This window comes from Lactuca sativa, chromosome 7 (genome assembly GCF_002870075.4).
Source record: "Lactuca sativa cultivar Salinas chromosome 7, Lsat_Salinas_v11, whole genome shotgun sequence".
Lineage (NCBI taxonomy): Eukaryota > Viridiplantae > Streptophyta > Magnoliopsida > Asterales > Asteraceae > Lactuca > Lactuca sativa.
In genome coordinates, this window is record NC_056629.2 from 184,955,045 (window position 1) to 184,966,682 (window position 11,638).

An 11,638-nucleotide genomic window follows, 5' to 3' on the forward strand; every position below is an offset into this window, starting at 1 on the left:
CCTATTCATACTGATACTCCTAAAACCCGCTAAAAATCGCATCAATTTCACTAAATCACTTCCTATGCTTTCCTATGATCACCTCACCATGCCATCAGCTGCTGAAAAACACGTGTTTATGTCATCTAACTACTTCATGAATACAATTACATGCAACAAAGATTAATTAATCCTTCGACTAAAAGGCTCAACCTTAAAACGATTGGACTTAGAAAAGTGTTGCGCAATAGGGCCCAATTAGTCACTCTAAGATTATTTAGCCTTTGCAACATCTAACATAACATATTCATTTAATAGCTAACTCACATCAGTATAAGTCCAACAAAGCACAAAGCAAACAAAATTCGAGCAGTAAATTTGTATAGGCCACAAAACATCAACAAGCATCCTTCTTAATAAGTATCTGTCCTAATAGGCATTCTAGCATGCAACCCTGAGCTTATCCTTATGCTAACTTCTAACATGCAAATCATATAACATAACAAGTATGGGTATTCTTCAAATCACTTAACTAAGCTCGGTTAATTACATGTATCGCACCCCTTTCTTTGTAAAATTACTTTTAGAAAATTTATTTTCATTCAAAAAGATTATTAATTCCTCAGTTTAAGTTCAGACATACCTGAGAGTGTGCCCGAATCGCTCAAACCAAGGCTCTGATACCAACTTGAAACACCCCAAAAATGCTAACAAAAATTTTCATTCTAAACATTGAGTCATACAACCAATTGTTCCAAAACCAAACAAGTAAAAATCTATTTTCAAACATCAAAGTATCTCAAAACTAATCAATGTAAAAAAACCATCAGGGGATGCAGTGCTGTCAAGTTGGGCTTTTCCTTTGGAACTCGAAGTACCTGAAAATGTTTAAACCACAAAATCGTAAGCACAAATCCTAGTATGTTCCCAAACTACCACATACCATGCATAACCTCGGGCCCCAACAATTATTCCGTGCCTCGCCCAACATATATATCGGGCCCAACCTAACATACAAATGGGCCCAGCCTAACATACAAATGGGCCTTGCCCGACACACAATGCAAGAGTCACAAATATAGCTAGCATCCTACACAATATATTGAGAAGACTCACCCAACTTACAAAATCAGCTAAATCATAGCTCAATGCCTTACAACAAATGCTACAACTCTTCTATCAAAACTTACAAGGTCCAACCTTAGTCTACATCCTCAATCCAGTAATCTTGACCAAAAGTCATTCGAGGTCAACAAGTCAACTATAAAAGTCAAAGTCAACAACCAAGAAAATCAACCACCGAACCTCACATCATCACAAGCCCTTAGTCACGTCGTGCGAACACACTTAGTTCGATTCCAACACGTCTCGCTCCAACTCGGCAAACTCGATTACATACAACCCACTCAACAAGCATCATGATGTGAACCCTCCTTAGCCACATCGTGGACATAACATGACAATTTAATCACGAAATCCTCCTCGGTTAAGTCGTGACATCCTCAATGTCACATCGTGACCACAAATCCAAGATAACGACTTAATGATTTGGGTCCTTAACCCATTAAGTCTTCAACTCTCATTTTCCAGAAAGCTTTAAGGGGCTCTAAAGGTACTTAAAAATGACAAATCTATGGAAATGCATGCTTCATGCATTTCCTCCATCCAATCTAGGTCAAAAGCCAAGATAATGAACCAAAACTCATGCAAGGGTCCAATACACAACCATATCCAAAACCTGAACCATAAAACACTCTAATGGCTTCAAGGATCCATAAAGTTGCAAACTTTATGGAATCCTATCACTTCAACTTGCTCATACACTAAGATAAAGGATCAAGGACTTAGATCTAGCAACCGAGAAGCACAAAGATTGAATCTTGGACACTTACAAGGGTCCAAAAAGTGCACACGAGGTTGATGATCAGGTTTCCTTGATGAATCGACACACTAGAACACCTTCTTCTTTTTCTTCAAGTACCAAAAACATTAAAAAGTGCAAAGAACCACCAAGAGGGATTATGGTTCTGGTTTTCTGAGGTTTGAGGGTGGTGGTAGCTGATAATAAACCCTAAAATTGAGTTAACGGGGTTAAATGTGATTGAAACCTTAAAAGATCATGGGCTTTGGCTGCAGCCTTCCTCACGTCGTGACAACAAACCAGATACGTGCTCCTCACCTAGCATGTCACGTCGTGACCACGCTATGGTCACGCTGTAACACCCAGTTTTCCCCCAAAAACCAAGTTTTTAACTCATTAATGCCCTAAACCGAACCATTCTGAAAAACGGGTGTTCAAAAATCTCTTTTGGTTTTAAGTACTCATTTACAACCAATAAGTTTCTTACATTTATTCAGACAACTTGACAAGATCCAAAATATTGTTTTATTTCATGAAGCCCGGTGTATCATACAAACCAATGTATCTTTTTTTTTTAAGAAATTTCATTTTATATATTAGTGCAACATTTATAAATGTTAGCAGGTATTCTATATTATATTGTATTGGCCCATTGTATATTTGGCGCATGATACTCTTGTATATATTCTCCTTTGGTAATGTAAGTACGCTAATGAGATTGTGACTTAATATGGTATCAGAGATATAATTATCAACCCTAGCCGATTCCTGTATCTTCCTTCCCGCTTCTTCTTCGTGTTCTGCCTTCTTTTTCTCCTTCTTGCTTCATTTCCATGACAGACAACAACAACTCCAGTACTAAATGTCACACCCCAAAACCGAGAACGGCGGAAACGTTCTAGGGCGCAGGATGTCATGTAATGTATCACAACAATGTAAAGTAGTAAACAAGCAACAACATCATCCATTGCATTAATAGTATAACTTTAATTACAAGTGTGTTCTTTCACAGTATAAGACAACATAATGAATAATCAAAATAAAAGATGAGTCTGAACTGCTCCGTCTTCACAAAACCTAGTCGTCGTACCTGTCTATTTGTGACTTGAGAATACAAGTTATTTTGAAAGCGAGTATCAGCAAAAAAGCTGGTGAATTCATAAGTATTAATGTGTCTTTGATTTGTAAAACTTGTAATGAAAGACTTGAAATTGTTCTGAAGGGAAGTTCGTATAAGTATGAAAATGTTTGTAAGTAGTTGAAAGCGTTTGGAAAGCCCTAGAAATCCCTATGATCCCTATAAGTAAAAAAGAAGACTTCTACCACGACCTAACTGTTTTGAAAGTAGTCTTCTACCAAGACCTAACTGTTTTGAAATTAGTCTTCTACCAAGACCCGACTGTTTTGAAAGTAGTCTTTTACCAAGACCCGACTGCTTTGAAAGTAGTCTTCTACCAAGACCCGACTGTACTACTATTATTATTAATATAAGAAATTGTATCCTTAGGTACTAGGATACTCAAATATAATTCACCTCATCGGTTATGTGAAAGTGTCACAAGATAAAGGTAATAATATAAATAACTTAAGTATTATCCTTTTGTACTAGGATAACTAACAGTGTTGACTGTAGACATCCGTAGATGTACATTTACCTCTATATCTAACAGCTGGGTGTAAGAATAGTTAGTCCCTTAAAGTATACCTATAATGGTATCAACCGTAGACGTCCGTAGATGAGCATTTACCTCTATAGCTAACAATGGTTATAGGAATGGTTAGTCCCACAAAGTACCCTTTGGTACTAGGATATTAAGTCAAATCTATCTCATCGGTTATGTGAATGTATCACAAAATAAAGATAAGAAGGAGAATTATATAATAGTATCTACACATATAATATGTAATAGTAACTAATCATATATTATCTACGTAAAGGTATCCATGTAAGAGTATCTATGTAAACGTACTCATGTAAACGTCTCTATGTAAACGTACTGATGTAAGCGTATCTATGTAAACGTACTCATGTAAGCGTATCTATGTAAACGTACTCATGTAAGCGTATCTATGTAAACGTACTCATGTAACATGTAATGTATTAGTATAGACTCTTGAATGAACTGACTCTTGTGTGATTCCTTGTACTTGGAATGGTAAGTAGTATCTCCTAACTATACCTATAATAGTTACTAACAATGTACGTGTGTAACCTAAAGTATGCCTTTGCTACCCAAAGGTACCGAACCGACTGAGGAAAAATTTTATGTCTACATATGTATTCATGATATATAGCTAATATTTAGACGACATTCGGACGGATAACCAATACCCCATAGCCACATCCCAACGAGGAAAAGGAAACATAGTGAGTTAACCTTCCTAAGTCCTTTAAACATTACTTATATAACTATACATATATGGGCATGCATTTGACAATATAAAAGCATAAAAGAAGTTTTGTAAAACCTTTGAAAAAGATTAATATCTAAGAAAAGATCGACTTGATGTCAGTTAATAAAACGGTTTGAAAGTATTTGTTTGATAAAAACAGTTTAAGTATAAAGAAACCTTTGTTTGAAACACAATTGTAACAGGGTTTGAAATGAAACATACAGTGTTTAATAAATGGTTTAATAAAGAGTTTTAAACACATAAAAACATTTAAGATAAACATTTGAAGAAATCTATTTGGTAAAACAGTTAACGTATAGTAAATCCATTTGCATGTTAATTATTAATCACATGTGATTGATATAACAACTAAACATGATTCAACTTGTATTCCCCCTATAAAGCATTTATAAACATTTAAAAGGTTAATTCAAGGGGTATGAACTCACCTGCAGTGAGCAGATCGGAAGGAAGTGTCGAACAAGTGCTTGGTGTCAAGTGAAGACTTAGACGCACACAATGATCCTAATTACATATGAAGGTAGATGTATATAAACAATTAGTGATTATAACACTAATTAAACATGTATAAACATCCTATTGAGAGGAAAACACTGTGGTCAAGTGCTAGGAGGCTAACAGGTTGCAACAAAGGAGTGCAAGGCCTCATACGGGAGTTTATCGTCCAATGACCATGTTTGTTGGAGTTTACGGCCCAGGGGAGCTTACTCTTGGCTGTAATCTATGAATTGGTCACCAAAAGGGGCTTAAAACTCTAAGGGATGAAGTGGTTAAGTGCTCCAATGCTTTAAACAAGTCTTTGGGTGGGTTTAAGGTCCTAAAATGACCTTGTATGGTGTTTACGGCCCTGGGACCACTTCCCCATGAGTTTACAGCCGTAAACTCATGGTAAGAAGTAACATTTCGTGCAATGAAGTCCTTATCTCAATGGTGTAAGGTTCTATGTTAATATCCAAGGCTCACTAAAGTGTTAGGGTGTCATTTGCACCCTTAAAAGGGGTTTACGGCCCAAGAACATGTGTTGGCCGTAAACTCCTTGAATCTTATGATTTCTTATGTTTTCTAAGCTCTAAATATGATAAACCTAGTGTACAATGAGTTGGATCAAGAGTACTAACAATCTAGGAGCTTGAATGGTCGGTTTTGGCCAAGAACACGAGTGTGTGTTCTTGGTGTTCTTCGTGGAACTTGAAGATCTACAAAATGGAATGATTTCATGGATGAAATCATGTAAGATTAATAGTTTATGCAAGATAACATCTAGTTAAGACAATAAGCTTACGAGTTTCGAAGATCCGGGACGAAGATCGAGATGATACTTGAGAGGATTTGGGCCAAATGGAAGGGAGGAATGAACAAATGACCACGTCTTCATTATATAAGCAATGAGTTTACGGTCCACATGGAGTTTACGGCCGTAAACTCCCATGTGTTGGCCGTGAACTCCTTGCATGGGTGTTTAAGGTCATTTCTTTGAGCTAAAACTTCAGGCGATAAACCCCGACACTTATTCCTTAAGTGTACAAGGCTCAGAATGCTCAAATAAACTTCTAATTGTGCAAAAAGATAACAGCAACGAGTTTGACTTTTAAAGAAGTGTTAGACTGAGCTGGATGGAAAATTTTGGGTTTTCACATCATCCCCCCGTTAGAGGGAATTTCGTCCCGAAATTAGAATTTAGGTAAAGGAGTAGGCATGAATAATCAAGCAAGGAGGTGGGGAAACTTCCAAATCGATTGGTTCTCGTGCTTATAAGTGAGTTCGTGTCCTCGGTTGGTATCCCAAAGAACCTTCACTAATGGGCGGGGGCGTTGCTTCGTCCGCTTGACCACTCGGTCGAGGGTCACTACGGTTTTTCTACGAAGGCGAGGATCTCGTTGATCTCGATCTCGTCGAGTGGGATTACGAGAGTCCTGACGGAAAGGTACGTTTTCAAGTTCGAGGCGTGAAGTATAAAATGTACGTTACTGAGTTCGTGGTGTAGGTTTGGTTTGTGAGTTACAGGACCGATTCTGGCAAGAATCTCGGAGGTCTTAACTATTTTGGATTTAGCTTACCACGCTTTCCGAAGCATATCAAGCCTTCCCAGAGTGAGACTTCTAAAAGGATTTGGCCTCTCACTTGAAATTCCAAGGTTTTCTTCCTCTTGCTTGTCTTCCCAGTCAAGGGTTACTCCCTTCTGATTCAAAGTCATAAGAGGTTTCGTAATCCGCAAGGAGTTCTAAATGAACTCTCGATAGTAGGTTAGCGAGACCTAGAATTTGGCGCATTATCATCGGTGTCTTCGGTGTTGACAAATTCTCAACAGTTTTGATTATTGCAAGGGTCCTCAAAAATTCCCACATCACTAATAGTGTGCTTCAAGAATTCAACTCTTTAAATCTAAAACCCGTATTTAGAGAACTTCGTGTAAAGCTTCTCTGATCGTAATGTTTCCAGGGTTTGTTGTAGATGCTCTTTATGATTTTCCTTCTTACTACGAGAGTAGATAAGTAAGTCATTTATAAGGACAATGACGAACTGATCCAAGTAAGAATGGCGTACCCTATTCATTAAGTTCATGAATACTACGGGCGTATTGGTCCTATCCGAGAGGTATCACTACGAACTTTCAGTGTCCGCATCGAGTTTGGAAGATTGTCCTCAGGACACCCTTCACTAACAATCATAACTAGTGATATTTGGATCTTAGTTCCATTTCTGAAAGGTACATCGTTCCTTGCGGTTGGTCAACTGATTCATCTATGCGAGGCAGAGAGTAATGATTTCTAATGGAAGTCCTGTTGAGGTCTGCGCTACGAGGACTTCCCAGGGTATTACCCATACTAGTACTTCCCTCGCCTAAGCACTTTTAACTGCGGAGTTCTGATGGGATCCGGTGCATTAGTGCTGGTATGATCGCACCCGCTGAAGTCTTCCTTGTTGAAGAATAAGACCAGAGCTCCCAAAGGTGAGAAGCTTGGTCTTTTCATTATGTTGTTGAGTAGTCGTTAAACTGTACGGTCGGTTCTTGTATCTCCATGGGCGTTAGACCGTAGGGAGATCTGGTTACAGGAGCAATATTGGGTTCTAAGTTTGTTCGCATGACGATGCGAGCACTCGTAGTCTTGGGCAGTCTTCGTCCTGAAGTTCATATTAGAAGTCATACATGGTTCATCAATCGTTGTCTCGTGTATACGAGTCGTATATAATTAAGATTGAAATGGTAGTCGAATAACTGATTCTTCTTTAAGCTCACATCCCAACAAGGAAAAGAAGTTAAAGAGGAATCATCAATTCTAAACCTGTAGAACCGTGATTATATATCACCCCTATGTATACATTCTTCAGTGATAGATCAACCGTATGGATCTTTGGATTGAACTTGACGTACTGTATGATTGGTACTTCGGGGAGGTTTGCTGAGTTTTCTTCAGAAGGATAAGAAACATGAGGTACTCTATGCATGAGTACTTCGGTGTTCTGGAGTGACGGCTTCGCTAGAAAGATGTTTTCGGAGAAGGAGATGTACGCACAAAACTGGTATTGTGTGGATCGAATTGACTCAAGTCGTATGATAATGTCAGACTTATTTAGAAGTAAAAGACATTAGATTTGAACATAAAGGCGTTACAGACAAAACACAACGGTGCAACTTTTATCAGGGTTACAGTACTTTAGAGTAACTACAGGAATACTGCTGCGAACAAAGTATACTACAAAACGCAAGTAAACGCAGCATGAGGGTCCCTTAACTAATGGGATCTCGCAAAAGATAAGACTCGAGTTGCACTAGTTTTAAACATGTTTTAAAAGCATACAAAACACTGATGATTGGAAGTGAACCTATACTATAGTAGGGTCCTTCGTTGCCTCTTTCCATTCTGAGGTCAAACTCCTCCAGATTTGTGACAACTCAAAATTTTCGTTTGGTCATACCCTAAAAGTCAATCACTCCATATTATAAGTCAAGTTCACTGTTACTTGTTTTTGGGAAAAATAAGTTCAATTGATTATTTTAATATTATTCTTTAAACGAACGGGTGAAAGAAAGTGATGTCTCGGGTTTTGAAATTTAAAAACCGCAAGCACCTTGTGTCTTTGAAGTTTTTGGCCAAACTATTAAGTTTGGGTCAAAAAATCATCCCAAAAATCCGTAAACTCATGCTTATCCATGAGTTTACTCCCCAAGTCTAGCCATTTGTGTTTACTCCCCAAATACCCAAAAGAGTAAACTCCAAAAAAGGCTTTCAAGTATCATCCTAGTTTTTGTTCTAGATCTTCAAACTTGTAAGTGTTCTAACCATTTCAAGTTAGTAAAACACTTAATCTAGTGTTTGTGCATCAAATCATCAACTCATTTATGTATTTTGTCTAGATTACCAAAAACACCAAGAACACACACTAAGTGTTCTTGGACTTTTAGCTCAAATCAAGCCTCCTAATAGTAAGTACTTCCATCCTTGAGTGTTATTAAGCTAGTATTACATTTAAACATCAAGAAATTATGCCAAGAACACAAGGTTAGAGGTGTTCATGGTCCAAGAATGTTCTTGGGCCGTAAACACCAAAAATGGCACCAAAGTGTGCCTAAGTCTTTATCTAAGCCCTAGTTTGATGTTTAAGACTTACCTTGACATGTTTAAACCTTCCATAGATGTGTTTAAGCCTTGACAAACACCAAAGACCAATTGTGTTTCCTCCAACCATTTCCTTATGGGGGGGATACAAGTAAAGTCATGCTAGTTATTATATCAATCACATGTGATTAATAAGCAGCATTCAAATGATTGGCTATTCATTAGCCGTCTTACCAAATAGTTTTCTTCATATGCTATTCATAAAAGTTTTATATGTTTAAAACTCCTTATTTTTCATTGTATGTTTCATTTCAAACTCATTTAGAATTGTGTTTCCTCAAACCATTTCCTTATACTTAAACTCTTTTATAGATTGACATTAAGTCAATCTTTTTCTTAGATAATATTTATATTCAAAAGTTTTACAAAACTTATTTTATGCTTTTATATTATCAAATTGCATGCCTATATATGTATAGTTATATAAGAAATGTTTAAAAGACTTAGGAAGGCTATCCACCTTATTTCCTTTTCGCGCTTGAGATGTGGTCTGGTGGGACACCGGGTAGCCATCCGAAGGTTGTTTAAATATTAGTTATATATCATATGTACATATATAGTCATAAAGGTCCTTCCAGTTCATCCAATGCCCTTGGGTAGCAAGGGTATACATCCATGTTCATACGTACCAGTTAAATTACTAGTAAGCTACCATATGGGTAGTTTAGGAAGATACTAGAACTATTATTAGAACGCGATATCATACAATGAGTCAGTTCATTCATGAGTCAATACTTGCTAGATAGAGAGAACACACATTACAGCTAGTACACACAGTACATTACTATACATGCTAGATAGAGAGAGAACACACATTACAGCTAGCACATGTAGAACATTACAATACATTACTATACTATTACACAGATGTGTTTACATGATTACAGTTACATAGATACATCTAGAAAGAGAACATATACAACTACACTAGAAAGAGAACATATACAACGATACTAGAACGATTAACAATACATTACATATACATGAATACGTTAACATAATTGTGATCCACTATATCGCAGCATGCCTTCAATGTTATGCCCCGAGTTGTAGCCAGAGTCTCTTGGAGGGAGAGTGTGAGTTTGCGTATAGATCTATACTGGATTGACTATCCTACACCTTGCTGCTAGCTACAGCCGGACCTACAGGTCTGCAGGTGCCAAACGTCATACCTTTTTACGACCTATATTTGTCGTTGTTACCTAGTCGATAGTATGGTACAATTAATCACATGATACCTTAATATAAATCCAGTTTAAGGTAGTTAGTACAACAGTAGTTCCTATAATACAACACTACAGTACTACATTAATTTACCCTTTACATATATTTAGTGATCATTTCACTTAAACATTAAATGTACAAACTATATTTTGTTAATGATAGTTACACTTGGGAAAATTACACACGTTTACAAGAAACGAACATTTAGAACAGTTAGGTCTTGGTAGAAGACACCCTTATATAATAGTAGGAATCCTAGGGATTTCTAGGGTTTTTCAAATGTTTACAGCTGTTACATATACATTTTCAATACTTACAGTTCATATACAAACAATTTCTTACATATAAATTAAGACACAAAAATACTTATGATCTCACCAGCTTTAAAGCTGATACTCTCTTTCAAAATACTTGTATCCTCAGGTCAGCAATAGAAAGGTACCGATGCAACGTTTAGAGAAGATGGAGCTCGTTCAAGACTCATCTTTCATTATTGATTATACTTTAGATTTTATCATAAATTATCAGAACACTTGTATTAAAATTATATTATTAATGCAATGGATGATGTTGTTTCTTGTTTACTATTTTTCATTGTTGTGATACTGTACATGATGTCCTCCGCCCTAGAATGTTTCCGCCGTTCTTGGTTTTGGGGTGTGACAGATTGGTAGCAGAGCATTGTTTATAGTGAATTAAGTATATCCACCCATAAAAGATATACTAACTATAAATACAATGGGATTAAAAATACTCTGACCAAGAGTTTATACGTTAAATAGTAAAATATTTAATTAAGTATATGTGCCTGCATTCATACTAAAATCAATGTCACTAGGACAGTACAAAAGAATTAAGATTGTTGGGCAACACAGGTGGACTTAGAGACATATAGTCAAAACCGGGAAGATATAGCCTGATGAACTATATTATCCGAGGGTTGACTAGCATGTGCCTAAGTGTAGTTTTGTGGTTGCAACAAGTTAAAAATCTTACCAACCCTACCACAATGAGAACAGTAGAACATAACATTAAACTTAAAATACTACAGGGGTATTTGGTGTTACTATAAGTACTATATACTTGATAACTAAAACAGGATCTTCATTACTAAGTTGATAGTTGCTAAGTGGATACACTAAGGCTATATGTAATTAGGATGATATAGACTTAGAATCAGTGAAAATTTTTACTTTACCCCTATTCTGTGTGAATTTGGAGTTAAGGTCACTTATTCGAAGGTCTATCCTGTTTCGATTACATATAACATGTATACACTTCACAAATAGCGATGTAACTAATGAAGAGTTTCTAAATAATTATCTAGATAGTTCGTCTAATAATTATTTTCTTACCCCGATTCTCGCGTAGATAACATGGCTGGACTCCATCTCCACGACAATCAATACCTTTCGAATGAGGTCATTGCTGGATGGTTTGAAGAAGAACCAAAGAATGATCATCCTATCCCTGTGAATGATCACCATGATGAAGACCTTTCAGACGATGCTAACTCTGAACCTGAGGTTGAGAACCTACA

At 36.8% G+C, this 11,638-nt stretch overlaps 1 pseudogene; it reads right to left on the bottom strand.

Moving 5' to 3' along the window:
* Positions 1 to 7,042: 7,042 nt before the first annotated feature.
* On the bottom strand, positions 7,043 to 7,161 carry LOC111915081 (5S ribosomal RNA; annotated as a pseudogene).
* Positions 7,162 to 11,638: the final 4,477 nt, after the last annotated feature.